The sequence below is a fragment of the Paramisgurnus dabryanus genome, chromosome 10, assembly GCF_030506205.2.
Source record: "Paramisgurnus dabryanus chromosome 10, PD_genome_1.1, whole genome shotgun sequence".
NCBI classification, from domain to species: Eukaryota; Metazoa; Chordata; class Actinopteri; order Cypriniformes; family Cobitidae; genus Paramisgurnus; species Paramisgurnus dabryanus.
The window spans coordinates 29719510-29740900 of record NC_133346.1 but is presented as its reverse complement, the minus strand read 5'-3'; the positions used below and the strand labels follow the sequence as shown (position 1 = coordinate 29740900).

The 21391-nt window shown below is 40.9% G+C and overlaps 2 long non-coding RNA genes across 4 annotated transcripts in view; one reads left to right on the top strand and one right to left on the bottom strand.

Moving 5' to 3' along the window:
• Positions 1-1482: 1482 nt before the first annotated feature.
• LOC135718236 (uncharacterized) lies at positions 1483-2366 on the bottom strand. Its single transcript, XR_010520682.2, has 2 exons — positions 2229-2366; positions 1483-1782 (listed from the first exon to the last, which is right to left on the bottom strand). It is a non-coding gene; the product is annotated as an uncharacterized lncRNA (long non-coding RNA).
• Positions 2367-2915: 549 nt separating this feature from the next.
• LOC141282922 (uncharacterized) overlaps positions 2916-21391 on the top strand; it is a 336747-nt gene continuing 318271 nt past the window's right edge. For all 3 annotated transcript variants that reach the window (XR_012337801.1, XR_012337802.1, XR_012337800.1), the window contains exon 1: positions 2916-3026. This is a non-coding gene — a long non-coding RNA (uncharacterized lncRNA). The remainder of the gene's footprint in view (positions 3027-21391) is intronic.

The window sequence follows — 21391 nt, the reverse complement described above, 5'->3', positions numbered from 1 at the left end:
CTATTGCTGTCTCTGCTCTTTCTTCCTCACGCAGTCTCCTGGGTCCGGATGAGATCGTTTCAACCTATAATAAATCTATTGGTAATGTATTAGATGAGCTGGGGTCTTGAAAGACTTCATAAAAAGTATTTCTTTCTTGTACATGCCATGCCCTTTTCTGATTCAGTAGGTCTATATGTTTTCTTTGATTTATGTTAGTCAGTGTTTGCTTCTTTCCATCTGCTTTCTGCTTGTTTGTCTGTTATAATAAGCAGTTGGCCTGTATATTTGTATGTTTACTACTGTATTTGTATTAGGCCTACATTGTGAAGCGTCTTTGGGTTCTTGACAGGCGCTTTATTATTACGTATTATTATTATTATTACTTCTAAAAACTATAGAATTATGTTCAGAACATTGTGACTCATTGTCACTTTTCCATGCGCAAGGTAAGCCCTCGGTTCCTAACAAAGTCTCTGATGTTTTGCTCTGTACTGTTTTGTAGCAATTGATGCTCACACCTTTTGCAGACCCCACACTCTCTCATTGATGCCAAGTTACCTTTGCTGATGAGAGATCTGAAGTGTCGCATTACAGTGTTCACTTCAGCTTTTGTCCAGGGTCTTTTGGGTGTCCACTTTCCTCTGCTAGATACTGAAAACAAATAAGATGATAAACTGTTAACATTACTGACTGATCTTTGCCATGTCTAATCCACCCTGAGAGTGTTCACTTGTGATGTCTGGGAATGCACCATCTATTGCATTCAAGTGGGACTGGATGAAAACCTTTCCCTTGTACTTTGATGTCATCAACCTGTCATTCTTGCAGCGCCGCTTGAAGTCGAACACAATCTAAAATAGTGGAGTTCCTGCTACAGGAGTTCTCATAGTGACTGCTGCCGTTATCTTTATTATAATATTTAGTAAAATCCGTTTTTGTTTTAACATTCAATCAGACTCGGCTCTCCCCCACACTCGCGCTATGCATACAGGTATTGCATACATTATTCCAGAAGTAATATTTGTTCTCTGTAAATAAACAAATATGTTCCCTTCCACTGGGAAATTGTAGCGCAGTCGAAGTGAATTGTATAAATTATTTGCACAAATTTTTGAATAAGAATTTTATTTAGTGTTTTAGTCTAAGTTGGTTAACCTGTTAGCCAGCACTTCTATTTTTGAGCATTTTCTGAAAAACGACAACTCCAAACTAAAACGTCTGCAGCTCTTAAACCCTATGGTCTATATTCATAATTCTGGTCTTGTTTGAAACTAGACACTTGACATATTGTTGCCTAATAGTCATAACAACTCAGAGTAGTAAAGAAACAGAGTAAAACAAGGTAAAATATACATTAAATGACTTCCGTTTTTCTTTAAATAACATTCACTTAGCAAAAAAGGTATGAAATGGTCATCTGAGACACCTGGGGACACCATATAGGTAAACTGAATGTCTGACCATGCTGTGATTCAAATTTGAGAATGATACTCCAAAAAATGTTGTTTCTGTGAGCTTTTATTTCAAAAAAGTCCAGGCGTCCTTTCAGAAAAAGTGCACTTGGAAACTCCAAATATACACATGATAACAAAATGACATGATTATCAAAAGAAAATGAGTCAGGACTACATATTACATGATGTATATCAATTCAGAACTTCTCTGCCCACCGAAGCACATAGAAAAAACTATTTCAGAAAAAAACATTTGCACATTATAACAAAATACTTGCTATTTTGAATGTGGTCGCTCATGAATGCACTCCAGATTCCAGTCCTCCTCTGGATGTCAGCTGAAGACCTGTTACATCACATCACATCACAACACAACACAACACAGACACACACAAAGCAAGAGAGGATTTTAGTTTGAGTCAAAAGTTAGAGACATACAACTATTTGTATGAGAAACTATGATGTAATATACATGAACATAATATATACACACATACACACATTACATGAATATATTTATAATTACAAATGTCTTATGTTTGCCAAATAACCTATATTTCTCAGCTGGTAATACTCATATTTTCCACCACATATCTTGTTTTTAGTTTGTATATTCTGTGCATTTGATTCATATAGCTATAAAAATGATTCATTTATATAACATGTCATAGAAAATGAAACCATGTAAAACTCGTATTTTAGTCATCTCCACTGTTACTTTATAATCAAAACAGCTAACAAGAAACTAGAAATGTAACGTAAAATAACTAATGAACAAAAGAATCCACTTACTTTATCCAAGCGAGCGCAGCTGAGCTCATAGTCCGGTCCATCTCTCGTCGACGACGCGGATTGTTTATATCCAATCTTGTATCTTTGCTCCGCGATCATGCTCTTTATCAACTTCTCCAAAACACTCTCAACACAAACAAGTCCTCTGCAGTCGACAATCCACAATGGAGATGTTATATCTAACCTTTGAGAGGTTTCTCAGCGGCTCCGGAGAGCCTAGCCGGCTGCTATGCTACCCAAACAAACAAACGCGCAGGGAGGGGGCGTGGGCATTCCTCTCCATGCGCTTCTGTAGATTTGCGCAGAAGTACACTTTACTGACGTAAGTTGAATCCTTGTAATCGTTTCATGATTGGTTACTACCCCTGCCCATCAAAACTTTGCTGGCTAAGCATTGGCTGGCTTTGTTTTGGCGTAATCCAGTCAAAAGCCTATGGTTAGCTGAAGGACATCTGTCTGGGCAAATCGGTGTTCCCGATTCATTTTGAGTTGTCAAACCTTATCTGATTGAACAAAACAGAAAAATAGGGCGGGATATTTATCGGAAGAGTCTAACGAAGCAGGAAGAGATGGATTTTCACTGATAAAACTCGATATTTGATAGAAAATAAACATGATCGATCATACTTAGCGGAAGCGCGGATGTAAATAAAGGAGGGTATTGCTGGATTTATCACTATTTTTCGTTGTTTTGGATTAAAACGTGGGATGCTTTTTGAAGAGTGGACCCTTACGTTGCAATGTACGTTGAAGTTTTTGGGAATTGTCAGAGATGATCAGAACCATATGGCAAGACATGTGAGTACCCACAAATTCCGTCTGCATTTTATTTAATCTTATCCACACCAGTGTATTGATTGCAAAAATAAGCTCAGAACATGAATTTTGAGTGTTTAAACTTTCAAATAATGCAAAGTTTATGATTGTTGATTGAATATTTGATGTTAAACAAAGTACAAAAACACGTAAAAACGCCCCCTAGGGACCGCCGCCGGGCCGGTGCGTGTTAAGAAGTTGTGTGCTCTATCACATAATGTAGAGTGAGTTAAGTCTTTATTGTGTGTTTATAAGTGTTTATTGGCGGTTGTCATGACAAGATTTGTGAAGGAATGTCACAGTATGTTTTGTTGTGATACTATCTTGTTTTAGTCTATCTGTTGCTGGAGTTGCACTTAGTTAAAAATTACAACATTAGAAAAATATATTTTTGTTTTTCATTTGTATTGCTTCCGTATTGTTGTCAGTAAGTGTACATTGTGCAATCTTAGTATGATTTTGTACAGGTTGGTGGAGTATGTTGTCAGGTCTTCAGTTTGATTTCACCTTGTTGTCTTGTGATTTGATATTTGTTTGCCAGACTGCCATGTGCTCTGCTGTCATTGTGGTGTCTTGACCCCACCCCTCTTGTTTCCTTGTTAATTTCCTTGTTATTAGTTCATGCCCCTCAGCTGTCCTCTCTCGTTATCTCCTCATTCCTTCCCCTATATATTGCCCTTGTGTTTTCTGTCTTGTGCCAGACTGTGTTGCTTGCTTAGCTTGTGATAAGTCTTGCTTTCACTTAGTTGTTTAGTTTAGTCGTGTCCTTTCTAGCCTTGCCGTTCATTATTTTGTTACTAGCCCTGTTAGGTCCTTGATCTGTTGCTTAGGCATCTCCTCTGCTCTCCAGCCCAGACGTCCATCCCTCTCGATTGCTGCAGTACTTTCTTCTGGTCGCCCCCTGCTTCCTCTGGTACGGTGACTGTAAGAGCCTTCCTCTTCCCTCTCCACCAGCCTTGACCTGTCTACTTCCAGGAGTGTGCTGAGCCCCACTTATGCTATAGACTGCTTCCAGCCTGCCTTTACCTTCTTTGTATTACAGCCAATCTCTGCTGACCTCAGTCCCTTGCCCGCTGTCTGGTGCTCAGTTGTCTGGTGCTCCTGTTATTAAAAGCAGGTTATATAGGCTACTAAAATAAAAGTGATGTTTTGTTATATTTATTTGCCAATGTGGCTCGTAGACATCGACTGTATACAACATTCAGTAGTCAATATGAAAAATTCACAATAAAATCATAAAAAAATACATAATTTCCCCATAGACTTGACAAAGTCATACATACCATGTAATATTACAATAGGTACCCTGTAGTTATAAAATAATTAGAGTATAAATAATTTACAATTTTTCATATTCTTACCCCCTTATTACCCCAAACTTAACATTATGGTTCCCTTATACCTACAAGTACGTACTGTAGAGGTACCCTGATGTTACAAATAGATACGCTGTAAATTCGGCTTAATTACGCGGTACATTGCTGGTCATAAAATAAAGTGTTACCAACATTTATTATATAAGTGAGCAGTTGATCATATGTGTCAGTGTATAGATCAGCGCTTCTCAGGTGTTAAAGGGACAGTTCCTCTTAAAAGAAATGCTTATGTTTGAGTCATCATGTCAATCAAACTACAGAAGACAAAAGGAAAATCACTATTATAGCTTTAAAAATATTAATTTTATTTAATTTATAGAATGAAAACAGTTATATTAATTTGATACTGTTTCTCTACCTAATCAATATGGTTAGATCTTACTTTATTTGTAACTTTGTTCTTTTCTATTTTATATGCCTGTAATTTCTTGATTTGTTATATTTTATTTTCCCACATCACTTTTTTGCTGATCTGAAAATTATTCAACCCATGACTCCATAATGTAATTCATTTAAAACCATAATGTAATTAATTTAACCAGTACTATTGTAACACAGAGTGTACAAAATATAATAAAGGGGAAGATGCTCGCCTTAAATCAGTAAAATAAGATAACAGAATACACAAGAATATACAATAACAAAATATATACAAGACAAACAACGATTTCCAAGTAATACCGTGAATGTGCGTGTATGTGTGTGCTTGAAAGTCTCAAGTTCACTATATTTGCAAGTGGGGATTTGTCCCACCGGTGATGATAGCAACCAGCAGCATAATCCAAAAGAGTGAGTGTGAAGGTGTCTTCCAAGGTGAATAATCCCAAAACAATGTTTATTCCTCAAGGAAAGGTAAGCTTTACAAGGACGGCAAATGTATACAGTGTTCCCTTTCAATACGGTTCACTTCGCATTGCGTCAGTTAGCTGACGCTATGGGGGAAACTCCTGTTTACTCCGTGACTAAAGCCTATTGGTTAACGTCTGTACAAAGTACAGACCAATGACGTTTGAACCCGCGCGCGGGATGCACACGTCCTTATATAAGTGCGGTTCAATCGTCAGGAGCTCATTATTTTCTCCTTCAGCGCGAACCTCTCGCTGCTCCGAAGAAAAATAAGAAGCCTTACCTCGCCGTTGACAAAAGCCCTGCAGCGGAGTCCAGGCCTAGCGTCTTCCCCTTTGTTTTCCGGCTGAGAACTGAAGATAGCAGAGTCCAGGTCTAGCGTCTTCCCCTGCCGCTTTCCGGACGAGAACCGAAGATAGCCTTCGCTTGCCGTGGTACGAGCCCTGTGCAGCGGACACATGCCTGACGAGGTCTCCCCTGCGGCCGCCCAGTAAGATCAATATTTTTTATATAAAGCTATAAGCTAAAAGAGCAGGCGCTGTTGTAATAGCGTCCAGCACAGCGGCTCGGTGAGCCTCTCTGCTATGAATTTCCTGTTTATGATGTTTTTCGGCCATATAGCTGATTTATATTAGCGGATCCGAAGACGCTCACACCTCCGCTCCAATACTCGGAGATATTAAGGGTAATATCAACCTCAAGTGAGCTTGCTACCCGCCACAATAAGTTTCAAAGCTCAAAGCGTGCACACAGTTAGACGCGCGCGGCATCTCGTTTAAGACGGGCACACGTACCCCTCTAACGAGCCTCAGAAAGCTGAATATCGTGGCATTCTGTTCATAAGTCCACTTCAGTTTGACTAAGCAAAGGTCCCGCCCCGAGCTGACGGCCGGGAAGCTTATGCTTAAGTTACACACGGCTGCATGAAGTGCTGTCATTACGAGCTAGCCCAGCATCTGCTGTGGGTTGAACACGCTTTACGACGGCAATCAGCCTTCGGCGCGTGGAACGCCGTTTGTCTCATATCAATCACCTTGTACTGTGAGTACGGTACATTAAGGGGATGATTTAGCACTGCAGCACTCTCGACCGTGTTATTGTGATAATGCGGTCGGGCAAACTACGGTGGTTTCATTATTTACCGAACCAGACTGAGATCTCGCCCCCTGTACAAGCTGACGAGTCATCTCCTTTATAAACTCATTGCATCGCTTTATAAGCTATGTTCAATCAGAGTGATACGCATCTCATGCTTAAACTACCAAGATTCAAAATATTAACCCATTACGATGGGCGTGCGGAGATGGCATCCGTGGGACACGACCTACATTACGTGCCTTATGACACATTGACACAAGCTGCTAGGACCCCTTTCGCGAGGCGTCCTTATGCAAAGTCTGATCCATTCTGTCTAGTGACATTGAAAGTCTAAACCCCCCGTGAATCGTGGGTGGAACACCTTTCTCCTCACCACAGAGGCACGGCGGCTCTCTCCCCTACCTATATCTATGTGGCCGTGATAACAGCGAACCACGCTTTTCGACCGACCATTCATTTAATTCACAAGCCTGTCATCTCTCAGATGCGGACGGTGGCAGTAACAGCGAACCATGCTTTTACGGCTGGCCATTCACTTTATTCATAAGCCTGTCATTTCTCAGATGCGGACGGTGCCCGAGGCACAGCGCTCTGGAACCGTCCAAGGTCCAGACGATCAGCTGTTCATCCGCGTCACAGATCACTCACTAGAGCACCTGTCAATACAGGTTATTTATGGATCGTTGACATTATCACCTCCTGTGACAAGTATGCTCACTTGTCTTAGAGCATGGGCATGGTCTTAGAGGTTTCTCATTTGACAATTGTGACACGGCCGGCTGGTTCCCGCCGTCCACGTTGTCAGTTTACAGCTTTGACATCCCTGCTTCTTGCACTACTGAGGTTTGTTGCATTAAAGGTGCGCCCATTAGCTCACCTGTATGCACAATATGTTTTTTAATTATATGCGTCCACCGTGCGCTTAGAGAAGCTCACATGTGCACGTTATAACATTTTGGTATACAATAAGATGCGCTTGGAAAAGCTTACCTGTATACACAGCTGTGTTATGCTTTGTGACACATACATTGTTGTTCATCTGTGTACGTTCACGGTGCGTTGGGTGCCCACCGTTACGTTCATCAATCATATCTGTACACATTCACGGCGCGTTCTGTGCACTGATTTATCTATACGCATTCACGGTGCACTGAAGGGTTCACCCGTGTGCGCACAATTTATTATCAGAACACATGACGGCGCGCTCGAGAATCTTGCCGGCCTGTGCATTATAACACTCTGATTCATCTATATGCATTCATGATGTATTCAAGTGTTCACCTGTGCCCGTGCAATTTATAGTCAATACACATTTACGGCGCGCTTGGAAAGCTCACCGATCGGTGCACTATAATACTACCTATATGCATCCCGATGCGCTCGAGGGCGCACCTGGGTTCACACTATTGTGGTATCTGTATAATTCCACGCTACGAACCGTTCTGCCGCATATTATAGTCAGATCGGCCGTTCGTGAGCTTCGCAGATCACTCACTACACGTATGTCTGTTGCTAACAGTGGTTATTTAGATGGATCGTTGAAACCATCGCACTGGCTCACGCCCCTCTATGAGCTATGTCCTATATAGAGCCCACTCTGTGCGAGTTTGGCTTCTTCATGAACTTGGTCTACAGGGGTATCTATATTTGATATCTGCTACGCGGCCGGCTGGTCTTCGCCGTCTACGTTGTCAGATTGTACAGCTTAGACGTCCCTGCCCTACGAGCGCAGGTTCTCTCGGCTCAATCATGCACGCTCATGCGTTTTATGTGTACACCACGGTGCGCTCAGCGAGCTCACCAACGTGCCTCTGAATTTACTTATCTCGCACAGCCGCGGCACGCTCGGTACCTCTCCGTCTTGTGCTATGTTATGTGCCCCGGTGCGTTTAAAACCCCACCGTGTGCGCGTCAACAATTTATATGGTGCTTACACATTTGCTTTAAAGCTGTGAATATGCCGGGTATAGGGCCACACGCAGTGTCTCTCCGGTAAGGCACTTCAGTACGTTGTATATGCACGGCGTGATGGGATTACGTTCCCCCATAGCGTCAGCTAACTGACGCAATGGGAAGTGAACCGTATTGAAAGGGAACGCTTAGGTTACTCACGTAACCCCGGTTCCCTGAAATAACGGGAACAAAGCATTGCGTCTCTTGCCGTGCTACAAACGTCTACGCAGCGAGTGTTATTCGGCTGCGCGCTTCAGTCGAATAATATTGAGCTCCTGACGATTGAACCGCGCTTATATAAGGACGTGTGCATCCCGCGCGCGGGTTCAAATGTAATTGGTCTGTACTTTGTACAGACGTTAACCAATAGGCTTCAGTCACGGAGTAAACAGGAGTTTGCCCCATAGCGTCAGCTAACTGACGCAATGCTTCGTTCCCGTTTTTTCAGGGAACCGGGGTTACGTGAATAACCTAAGCGGTTTCCAGCGATCGCCTGCCAACCAATATCACGCTGTCCCGCACGCCGGAACCGGCGCCATATATGTACATTCCGTAAGTATCACCGGCAACCTGACGTGAGATCGCCAGGCAAACTCTCGCAATAGCGAGGGACGGGACAAAACACTAAACGGAAGGGACAAAAACAGTACAGGTGGAGATAATAAAGACATTTAACAACACGTTAATATTTACAGCGTATAAAAAGTCATCTCCATATGTTGCTACGCTACACTATATTGTAAAATTAAGTATTTTTAAATTACATGTAGGCCTTCAGGTCCACCCTATACCAAGGCCAACTTACAATTTTATGGCCTTGCGACTGATGTTCAAGATTATGGCAAAATAAAATTATTGCAGATGTAAAATAGTACAGGAATGCTACTTGTTACAGCTTTCCACATTTATTTTGCGTATAATGTTATAACATTTTTTTTTGCGTATGTTATGGTGTGCATTTTGTTTCTGCGCACATGGAGGGATGTTGAGTTCCTTATTTTTTGTCTTTGGCCGATCACATGCCTGAAGAATAAACAAGTAAAGTTACAGCATGTCCCCTAATGAGGCCATCATATTTATTCTGGGGGAGTTTGATTCTACTTCCTGGCCCTATCGCCCCTTTGAGCACCTTTATCACCCCTGACCCGTTTTCATGCCTGACCAATGCAGTTCTTTTAAGGGATGCTATGCTCCTCTAAGGTGGAGTTAATTTAGGTAAAGTTCACACATGCTGTCCCACATCTTGTCCAACTTGTTGTGCACATACTTAAAAACTGGTGGACAACTTTGCTGACCATGAAGACCCTGAAAGTTAGCGGGTTCATCTTTTGGACTCCTATAATAAAGACAATTTAGAATCATACAGATGTTCATGTTGTTAGATGTCTAAAAATACCAGACCTGCAAACTCCTCAGAGTAAAAAAGGTCTTTGCACGGGCTTTGCTTACTTTTTTGTGATTTTAATATGAGTCTGAGCAGGACTTAAAAATCTGCATACTTTAATCCAAAATTAATGTTAAAACATCATTGAGGCTGTGGGATTTTTATGTTGTTTTATTAATCAGTATGTCATGTTATAATTCATATGTACTATTATGCTTTCTGTACTGAGTACAAGAAAGTTGGCTGTGGTTTCGGTTGGGGGAGAAACAGCATATGCTGAGGAATGTATACGTCTGGAAATTGTTAAGATAAGAGAGAGGCCTGAGGGAGAAAAGCAAACAGGGAACCATGTTATGAACCAATGCTTTAATATTCACAGGATAAAATATGCCATGTATTTCTTACTTAATCAGTATTAATCATTGAATAATTGATGTAATAAATATAAGATGTTGTCTTTGATAAATTTGTATTAACCAATGAAATGAAGGTTGCATACAGAATAACTTAATGGGGGCAGGGCAGCTCAACCTTGAAGAAACAGAATCTCCTGTGTGTGTGTGTGTGTGTGTGTGTGTGTGTGTGTGTGTGTGTGTGTTTTCTTTCCTAACAGATGGTTTTTATTAATGATTAAAGTGTTTGCTTAGAAGTAGTATTGCAGTAAAAGATTTAATATGTGTTTATCTATCTAAAGAAGTTAATGTGTGCCTTATTCATATAACCAATTTTACGAATAATGAAATGATGTCATGATATTGAAATATGTTTTACATAATAATCACTTTCATCTTACAGCCTATGTTTTTTATAAATGAATGTTTTATTAATGATTTGTTTCTAAGAAAGCATTATAACATGCTATGTGGAGTGGAGGAGTACTAGAGAGGAACTGCAGGGCTCCCAGGGATGAGAGGAGAACAGTTTGTTTTTCTTTGTCTATGTGTGTCCATCTTTGCCTACAGGCTGAAATTGGGTGTGGTGATGGAGTCAGATGGACGAGGGGAACGGCCTTTGTGGGTGGAGATTTTCTGAAGAAAGATCGACGTCACATAATATATAAATAATTGTCAAAAAAGAGGCTGGGGGTCTTCGCTTACCAGATGTGGTCATGAGAAGATCCAGCGCGCTGTTAAACTTTTTCATATCTGATCAATAAATATTTGAACTTAGATATTCGTATCTTGTGCCTTTCCTCTAAATTATGAACATGCAATGGACGCCTTAAAGTCCAACAAGGCTTAAGGAGAACGACACATTTAATATTTTACAAATGTTTTTATTTACAACTCACGGAAACGCCTGGAAGTGTTGTGAAGCATGAGACTGAAATAAAAAAACAACAAGAAACAGACAGAAATAAAAAAATATATATTTTGTATAGATGTATATTTGAGCCACTTTGTCCTCAGCCGGCATCTGTGCAAGGTTGACGATGACGGGCCATTCTGAATGGCAGTGAGTGCTCCCCCAAAGTGCCCAGAACCATTGCCTGAAAGGAAATTAAAATCATTAAAATATAACCTTGCAAACTATCATACATAGGACTAAAATGATAAAACAACGTGTTTCCATACTGTATGACTGATATGCAGTGAATGTCAAAAATACATTTCTGTTCAATAATTATAATAATAATGCATTTTATATGTAGGGCTCCTTACATTGAATAAACAATCTCAAAGTGCAAGTGTTCATAATGTAAATTCAACTAACAATACAATGTAAAGATTTTAAATGACAGACTTTGATGCAAAATGTAGTCCTTTATTATACAAAAATTTGCTGTTGGTGTATTAGCCTAGGACAACACGCTCACCAGGTTGTTTTATCTAAATAGCCCTATGTTGTTAGAAATTACTGCTTACCAGGTAACTGTTACACAGCCACCAGGAATGAATGGGGCTATACTTAATCCTAACACATTCACAACGCGATGTACAAAGATTAAGTGCATGCATTGAAAAAAAATAGGTATGTAATTAGTCTAAGTTGAGGCAAGAACATAGTAAAATATTGATAAACGGTGGTGTTTTCCTTTAACATTACTCTCGCATCAGCTATTGTGTAAACAGTCACATTTACCCACACCACGAATGACTGCCTGCGCAAGCGCGCACCACAGCCACCATGAATAAGTTATTCAGGGTAACGGTAGCTCAGAATTCGAGTAGTAACGTTAGCCGTATATCTCGGAACTCAGGGCAGAGCACCTGGGTAACGATAAGCCTAGCTAACAATCGTCCTTGCTAAGTTAGCTAACATTAGTCATTTTGCTCAAAGCATAGGCAAACTTTATGCAAGGTCTACGTTTGTGCATTTTCTTGGCGTTGACTCGTTCCTAAAAATACAATATAAGCGGTAGCGAACGCTAATTAAATCAAGCAAACAAATAGTTGTTGTTTTTGCTCCTAAAAAGTTGACTTACCTCGAATAAGATGGTTCCTTCACGTTAAAAGTGTCCATCAGACTCGCGTGGTAGAGGTGTATCTCTCATCCAAAGGACCGCGATGTCTTCAAGATTCTGAAGGAAGTGCTAAGATTCTGATTGGCCCAGAGAAAAGCAAGTGCTAAGATTCCGATTGGCCCAGAGAAATGTCAATTATAAGAATTATCCAATAATGTTTGGCAATTCTAGCCCGCATGGCATTCAGATGAAGGGCAGCCTCCCGACCCCCCCCCCCCCACCACCTCAAAAAAAACTCTACGGTTCTACGTGATTCACGTGAATGACCCAATTGACCAAGAAAACGGCGATTGTCGCCGAAAAGCGACAAGTTTGCAGGTCTGAAATACACAAAGCAAAAGCTTTGCAGAGGAGAAAAATCTCAAACAGTTTGGGAAATACCAGTGTCATTCGACCCAATAAGGGTATACGGGATTTTGTCATCTCTGTCACAAGCTGCTGTGTGAAATATGGTGCGAGTGCTTCATTGGCAATACAGGATGACTTAGTCCTGGCACACCTGTACTCCTGCGCTGTCTTTGAAGATACTTTTAGGAGAGGCCCCAGGTGGTCTGCAAATGCTAGTGGGATGTTGTGACCTACCAGCCCAACTGTCACTTTGACCTCAGCCCTTCTTGTCTGTAAAAAATAAAAATTATTAATCCTCCCAAAATACCATAGTTTATTTCACATAGTCACCTGCAATAATAGGGCACAAATAAAAAACACATTCAACAACTAAGATCTCTAAGTGAAAAAACTGGATTTTAACCTGACCAACTATAACACAACACTCTTGACTGAACCTTGACAGAACCATTACAAATATCATACCTTAACCTCTTGTGCAGAAATCCCCCCCAACAGAGAGAGCGGGCATTGTATATTGGGATATTGTGGCTGTGGCCTGTTGCTTTTCTTGGTGGCCTTTGCTTTTTATGTGGGGCACTACATCTGCCACAGATGGTGGCAACATGAGTTTTCAATACGCCAGACTACACACCAGTAGTGCGTATTGAAGCTCCCTCTGGTAATAAATGGCCATGAAGAGGTCCAGTCATTTTTAAAAATGGATTTATATGTTTCTGCTCCAGACAAAGCACGACTCTTCTGGCCCTGCTGTTGGATTGGGGGGTCTCTTCTGTCTCTTCTTCTGTGTCTTCTTCCATTTGCACTGTTGGGCGTTCTATCTGTTCTCCTCTGCATGTACGTCTATCTGTCCTGTCTGTTGCTCCTTTACGCGTTTGTCAGTCTGTCCTGTCTGTTGCTCTCTTTGTCCTGTTTGTTTCTCCTGTTCTGTCAGTGTGTTAGTCTGTCTTTTCTCACTTAGCTGGTTTTTTAAATAAAATTAAAGGTTTCGCTTTTGTTCTGGCAAAGGTCTCTTATGGGACATCTTTGAAATATTAAAGAATTTATGGGCAATAAGTTTAATATGTTTTAATAACTCTACTCTCGGATACAAAAACATGCCTAATTCTATTGCAAACATTTCCTGTATTTATTTTGAATTCTTTGGAATACATCTTACCTGTTCAAAGTGCTGTTTGGTTCTACATAAAAAGTCTGTATCCACAGTGAGCCCTTGGCCTGTTAATAAAGAGACAAATGCCATGCGAGTAAATAAACAATGCTATAAGCTATAAGTTCTGAGCATATAACACAACGTAAAAAAGGTGCTCTCCTGCTGCTTGTTATGCCAGCTGAGATTACATTCATTCACCACACTAAATCATGTTCACAGACACAAACACAAACAAACTTAATTTCTTTCAGGATTTAAAATTTAAGAGAGTGAGTACTAAACTGGACAACATCGTTACACACCTAGGCTCAGCTCAGATTCTCATCATCAGACTTCTCTTGGCTGTTTCTAAATTTGCGTTGTTCAGCGATCTTGGATCCTTGTGTTCTCGTTGTACGTCATCATTAGCCGTCGAAGTTCAATTCCAATTCTCAAAAACGCCAGTACAGAGGATGCATAAAAATTCTTGATATCAAGGATTTATTGAGTGTAGACTTGCGGGCTAAAAATCCATTTACGCCCCAGAAGTAATTGCGGCAAAACAATGACGGAGGAAGGAGGGGCTACACACAATTGTTCGTTTTTAACGCCGTCTTAACGACAATAACACAAATATGTTTGTACATATATATGTATATTAATTTATATGAGGTTGTTAAGAAGTCATATTCATTCCTCAGTACCTAAGTATTTTGGTTAAACTAACTTACGACAGTTTCTATCCTGGGGTAATCGTAAACATTAAGTTAAAACGATGTTTGAAGCTATCTGAGCTTACTACATTGAACATGCTTAATTAACTTTGGTTACTCAGTTTATTAATCTATTTTTTATTTTACTTAAGGACCAATGAACAGACGAGACTACTTATTCAGTGGAGGGGAGCGAATTAAGCCCTCTTCACTGAAAAAAAGGAACTCCTCCAAGTCTGGCTGGGAGTAATGCTGCGTTCCTGTCACGGCTAGTCCGTGTCATGTTTTGTGTATTGCACTGATCCGTCTCACCTGGACTCTCATTGACTCATTAAGCCAATACACCACACCTGTCTTATGTTTAATTGTCTTTGTATTTATATGCCTTGTTTCTGTCACACCGGTTGCCGGTAGATTGTCATTGTCATTTCTTCCATGTCTGTTCCTGTTCACGTTGGATGTTCCTGTTACTTACATGCCTGTTATTTTACTCCTCGTGTTTTGTTTCCAGTTTTATTATTAAATGTAATTTATTGGTTCGAACTCTGCGTTTGCGTCCTGTCTCTCCAACCCTGTCGTGACAGAATCTACCGGCCAGCACTGGACGCAGCGGGTTCACGGAGGGCGGCTCCCCCAGGAGTTTCGTCGAGGGGGAGTAGTGACATCGGGGTGTATTCCCCATCAGCCCCGATGTCTCTTGGGGACCACCGTGAGCGATCGCTCGCTCCCGCGAGCATGCGGGAGGAGGATCGGCCCAGGCGGTCCCCCAACGGTTGAGTCGTCGACGACGGTCCCTCGGAGGACCACCATCCTGCTCGCAGGGGGTATCCGGAACGGACCACGCCCGATCATTTCCCCGGGGTGGCTACCGAGAGAGGGTCTCCGTTTCCGCGAGGGGATGGGAGATGACTTCCGGGGGCAGCTGATCGTTGACGATTCCCAGGAGGGGGGTAATTCGTCTGCCTCGGTTCTCGGAGCGATCGCTCCGGTTCTCCTGGCGCAGTCCGGCCAACCGTTTCTGTTGGTCTCGTCCCGGCGGCTGCCGGCTTCGCCAGGGTCCCCAAGCCCTCCACCCCTCCCTTGGACTCTTGCTACCAGACTTTGTTTTTGTTTTGTGTTTATTTGAGTGTCTGGTAGCCACTCGTAGAGGGAGGGGTTATGTCACGGCTAGTCCGTGTCATGTTTTGTGTATTGCACTGATCCGTCTCACCTGGACTCTCATTGACTCATTAAGCCAATACACCACACCTGTCTTATGTTTAATTGTCTTTGTATTTATATGCCTTGTTTCTGTCACACCGGTTGCCGGTAGATTGTCATTGTCATTACTTCCATGTCTGTTCCTGTTCACGTTGGATGTTCCTGTGTTACTTACATGCCTGTTATTTTACTCCTCGTGTTTTGTTTCCAGTTTTATTATTAAATGTTATTTATTGGTTCGAACTCTGCGTTTGCGTCCTGTCTCTCCAACCCTGTCGTGACAGTTCCAGGCAGGTTTTTAAGCATGTGAATTACGACTTCAAAACCACGACTTACGACTCTATGCGTTCCAGGCAGCCTGTAACCCATGTTTTTACAACCTTCTACCTGTGAAAGTGCACTGGAATGGCAGTCAAACCCGTGACTTCCCACCCGTGAACTCGTACTAGATCGATGTACTCCCAGTTCAGAGTCGTGAGTCGTGGTTTTGAAGTCGTGATTTACAGGTTGCCTGAAACGCAGCATAAGTAACACCATTTTTATTTTATATATTTTATTTCAGGCTAATTTTACAATATAGTTTTCTGTTTCTGATTATTTATTTGCTCCATTCAGGGTTTTTGTTAAAAGTGCTTTTCCAGTTATGGCTAAACAGGCCAAAAGAAGTGGAACAACCTTAAAGAAAAATATAAGGTAAGACTACCTTTTTGAATTGATGTGGCTGTATGTTTATATATATGTATGTGTTTGATTATTTATAGTGCAGTAAAGGAATAAATGTTTTCTTGTATTATTATTATTAGTATTGTTCTTATTATTATTATTAGGAGTTAAGGGACCCACCAACAGGGAAAAGGGTAGAGGCAGGAGAAGTCACAGCTGCCACTTGGCAGTGGTATGTAGAAATGGATGCGGTGCTCCGGGGGCAGCATTCTATTATTCCACCCCTGGTAGTTGCAGCAAATGTGTCTGCTACTGCTGGTGGCATAGTGGCTTCTTCCTCTTCTGCCCCTGACCCTGGCAGTGCAGCACAGAAACCATGCAGGAAGTGACAGAGCACCTCAGACCTCGTTGACCTTCTGAGGAAGAAAGCAGAAAGAGATGAGGAAAGGGAAAGTCAGGCAGCTGCTAAGAAGGAAGAGAAAAATGTTACCTTGCTCTTTTTGGAAAAGCTTATTGAGAAGCTCTAATAAAATTTAGATGACTGTGACGACTTGAATCATTTATTAATCATTTATGAATTTTTTGAATTACTTACAGTTTATCTGCTATCTCACAAATTAATATCGCCCACCCACTCAGTTAACCTACACTACATAATACAACAAGTAATTGTCAACCCACCCACTAATTAATAAGAGGATTTTAAATATTTATTTGAACAAACACTCAGAAGAAACAGGAATCATTACATTTGTATACCTGTTTACACCTACACACTCACCCACACTTAATAACTCACACCCATGACTTAGCCTAATTAAACTAACTATAATCATGTTCTTGCAGGCAGTTCTTCAGAGAGCTGTGCTGCGAGTCTGGCCCGGGTGTTGTTTCCCTTTTGCACCAGGTCCTCATCTGTGTTTTCCGCATCCTCATCTTCAGTATGCTCTTCCTTCAGGATGTAATTTGTTGCCTGACAAAGATTGTGTAGTATACAGCAACCACCTTTGAAACAAACAGAGGGCGGATCTCCAGGGCCCTCAGGAAGATAGCCCTCCTGCAGGTTTTGAGCATTCCAAAATTGCGCTCAATAATGCACCTAGCTTTTGCATGGTGCTTGTTGAAGCGACGTTCAACATGACCTGTTAGTGAGAAACATAGCCAGTGACAATTTAGGTCAAGGTAAATTAATTAGTAACAAAATGTTTCATTCACTTTAGCCTGGTTTCACAGAAACGACTTCATTTAAGCCAGGACTAGGCCTTACTCAAATAAGGAAATTCAAGCAGCTTAAATGAAAGTGCCTTAGAAAATAACATTACTGGTGTGCATCTTCAGACAAAACAATGGCACTGACAGATTTTAAGATCTGCAAGTGCAAGTTATTGTCAATTGAGACACTGGAGATAAATGTATTTGGGAATGCAATAATAATAAAAATGAGATGGTGGTTACATTGTAATTCTAAAAATTAAAGTAACAATAAAACTAATCAGACATTCTTACCAGCCAAAGGCTGTTGGGGTGATTATGGCCACATGATTCTGCAGACAGGGGTATAACACCTATCTCCAAGAAGGAAGAAGCCCTTTGGTGGGTAAAGGGATTGTTTATACATTGTGCACCTTCGAAGGACCAGAACATCGTGGACAGACCCTGGGTTGCCTACGTAGATATCAAGGAATTTCCCGGTACTGTCACAGATTGCTTGAAGAATAAATGATGGAAACAGCTTTCTGTTGATATAACACTGCGTCTGTTGTCCAGCAGGTGGGCGAATCCAGATATGGCACCCATCAATTGCACCGGCAACTTTTTTAAACACATTGTGCCCAGCCAGGCAGACGAAGCCTTCTCCGACCTCCTCCATCTCCTGTGGCCCTGGGAAAATAATTATTTTGTGGAGGACTTTCAACATGTTCTCAATAACATTGTGCACAACCCGGCAGACTGTGGATGTTGGCATTGCAAATGTATCTGCCGTCACACGGTACGATGCCCCACAAGCCAGCCAATATAGCAAAACAAGGACCTCTATTTAATGGCTCCAGCCATGATCTTTTTACCTCGGTAACACCTGAGTCAGCATATCAATTGTTGCCCTGCTGAGTCTCAGTGAAGGCACTGATGGGTCGTATGCATGAGTACAATTCTACAACTGCTTTTAAAAAATAAAATATTGTTTGCTTGCATCATGTCATGTGATAATTAACTTATGAGGAGAGAATTAAGAACATGCAAATGTTGAAAAATATTGAAATATTAACTTAAAATCTCAAGGGGACTTAATGTAAATCAAAGGGGTTTAGTTGAAAAAAAAAAACAGAGATAAAGTTAGAAGTGACCAAACAAATCAACGTTTTTCCTATTTAAGACGAGTAGTTATACGAGCAAGTATGGTGGCACAAAATAAAACGTAGAGCTTTTCTAATCGGATTTAAAAGAGGAACTATATTGTATGGCGGAATAGCACTTTTGGGAGTACTTAGACTCGGCGCAGTAACACTCTCCCTCTCCCATTATTAGAGGGAGAAGGGGAGCGGATTTTTCAGGCGAGTCGAAGTACTCCCAAAAGTGCTATTCCACCATACAATATAGTTCCTCTTTTAAAAACGCTTAGAAAAGCGCTACGTTTTATTTTGTGCCACCATACTTGCTCGTATAACTACTCGTCTTAAATAGGAAAAACTTTGATGTGTTTGGTCACTTCTAACTTTATCTCTGTTTGGTACCAATGAATGAATGGGGCTAAGCTAAATGCTATCAAAGTGTCGCTGTGCGCCACAGCGCTTAAGTGCACGCACTAAGATGATAGAGGTATGTATCAACTCTTCTTAGTTAAGGTAATAACATAGTTTAATATGGAAAATGGATAGACTATTCATTTAATAAAAGTCTTGTGAAAACATGTTTAGTATGGGTTTTGTGGACTTATCAGTGACTTAAACTTTTAGCTTTTTTTTAAACCATGCATGAACATTTTTCTCTCAAAAAAAAAAAACATGTACATACATGTAGCTCATATAATATTGTAGCCAGTTTGTGCTGAAGGCAGTGTTATGAGACACTTGCCATTAATTTGTTTAAAGCAACTGAACAAAGACCAAATGTAAGAGCATGTCAGAACCTCTGCCAGTGTCCCAAAATGGTCGGACCCCAGAGGGTTAATGTGAATGAATGGTACTCCACATCACATCATCATCACTGCTGTACACCCCAATATATGTGACGTGATACATGCTTAACTGTAGATATTGTAGGCTACCAAGTATCTCAAGATGTTTATTAGTGGTGTAACGGATCGCAGTTGATCCGTGATCCGTACAGATCACGACCCTCGGTTCAACCCGCCTCGCATGCGATTCGTGGATTAATATGCAAATTTAGGGTGAAAGTTGATGATTTGCACATGTTTCAAAAGCTTGCATATGTTAACACTTAAGTGATTTTAAACAATTTAACCACTGAAAGACGCTAAAGTGAGCAATTTTCTGTACGCACATGCGGTTGAATGTGTCCAGTCCAACTCCGCCCTTCACAGATCAGAACACTTGATGTATAAACTTCAGAGAGAGTTGCGCTACTGTGTCTCATACTGTAGTCCATTTAAATACATTTGGTGAATAAAGCACTGAAAAACAACATAATTTTCACTTCATGTGGAGCAACTGTTTATGCTGCATCTTCTTCACGAAGCGCCGTTTGGCATGTGTGTGCGCGTGTTTAAGTGCAAGGTTATAATCGTTAATGAAAACGAACGAAAAAACAAAAACTAGGTGGGAAAAAACATTGTCGTTAACTGAAATAAAAATAAAAACAAAGCATTACAAAAAACCGATAACTAACTAAAACTGTAATGTGTGTCTGGCAAAACTAACTAAAATTAAATAAAAATATAGATTAAATGTCCTTAGTTTTCGTCTTTTTTTAATGTCTTTCATAGAGCAAATTACGTTCAGCTTCAAATTCCTTTCCATGCGTCTCTCACTCACGCGGACACACATTCGCAAATTAATGACTCGTTTAAGTTGATTCCTTACAAGGTGTTGCAAATAAATGAGTCTTTTGAATCGATTCTTTACAAAGCAGACGGGCCAAACGTTTTGAATTGGTTCGCGAATCAGTTTAAATGAATTGTTTAGATGGCTGCAAAAACTGAATCGTCTGCTGCGGTTTTGCTTTTGTCTAGAAACACGCAGAACATAAAGAGTGTTGGATTACGTGAATATGAATTTACAAATCTTTTAACTAAATGCAAAACTTCACACGTGTACCCGCCATTATATACGTGTGACCTGTTCGTCGTTAGAAACATTTAAACGCGCACAACCTCCAGAAGCACTGTGTACACGTGACTGAATGAAGAAAGTCCATCTATGATTGACGTCTGATTCGCTGTCTACTGTACTGTAAGTGCTTCTCACAACACACACACGTGACATGAGATTCACAACATAAGAAAACATGAGTTATTTTCTAAAATCAGTTTGTATTTCATGTAAGTATGTCCTCAGACCACCTTAGGAGATTCTCTGAGTTAACTTTAATATGCATAACTGAATGCAAAACTCTTGTCTGTTTACTTGTCTGATATTTCAGCTATAAGCTGTATACATCAACATTAAGTTTTCAGACAATACAGGCAAAAATCCTCAGTTTGCTGTGGAGTCAAGAAATGTCTAAACATTAAAAGATAAATAGACAAAAGTACAGAAATGTCACCTGTTTTAACATGCACACTATTCCAACTCAATGATGCAACACCTTTGTATTTTAATACTATCTAATGTGGCCAGATGAGACCATTGACTCAGAAGTGTTCAAATGTACTGTGTAATGCATTAATTGTTCACATGTGTGTATGTCACGGCCAAGGGGCTGGCGCTGCTATACTAAGCCACGCCCCTTCTCAACTCCCACCTCGAGGAGGTCCCCAAAGCCAACCCAATGACCAGACAACAACGAGGACAGGTAAGTAAATAAAACAAACTTTATTTAAATATTTAAAAGTCTTGGGGAATGGGGAAGGGGAAATTAAAACTAGCTCTGGCTCTGTCCTCCAGGCAGGCCACGGCACGGGGAGGTGGCAGGAAGGGAAAAGGGGCAACAGGAGTCCGGGGGGGAAGATGTGGAAGACAGGCTCCTGCCTGTCCCCGCTATCCGTGGCGCC